This window comes from Galeopterus variegatus, unplaced genomic scaffold (assembly GCF_000696425.1).
Source record: "Galeopterus variegatus unplaced genomic scaffold, G_variegatus-3.0.2 Scaffold2661, whole genome shotgun sequence".
NCBI classification, from domain to species: domain Eukaryota; kingdom Metazoa; phylum Chordata; class Mammalia; order Dermoptera; family Cynocephalidae; genus Galeopterus; species Galeopterus variegatus.
The window spans coordinates 281,079-281,347 of record NW_007728772.1 but is presented as its reverse complement, the minus strand read 5'-3'; the positions used below and the strand labels follow the sequence as shown (position 1 = coordinate 281,347).

Genomic DNA, 269 nt, shown 5'->3' with positions numbered 1-269 from the left:
TTCATTCAAGGCATCTTTTATTGCCACCTTCAGACGTTCTTCATTCATTTGAAATATTTTGTGGATCATTTTGGCTTTAGCTACTTGTGACTTGTTGGATTTTGATTCATCTTCTAGGGACCATATCCTTTTCAAAATATCTGCCATCAATTCATCTTGCTCAGAATGTTTAGATTTCCATTCTTTTAATTTTTTCACTAGAAAGACTATTTCATCCTCAAGTTTAGATTTGGACCTGTTCAACTTTTCATAGGTTGCCTCCAAACTTT

General features: G+C 33.5%; 1 pseudogene; it reads right to left on the bottom strand.

The window, feature by feature from the left end:
* Window positions 1–6: 6 nt before the first annotated feature.
* Window positions 7–269, bottom strand: part of LOC103598527 — a 979-nt pseudogene continuing 716 nt past the window's right edge.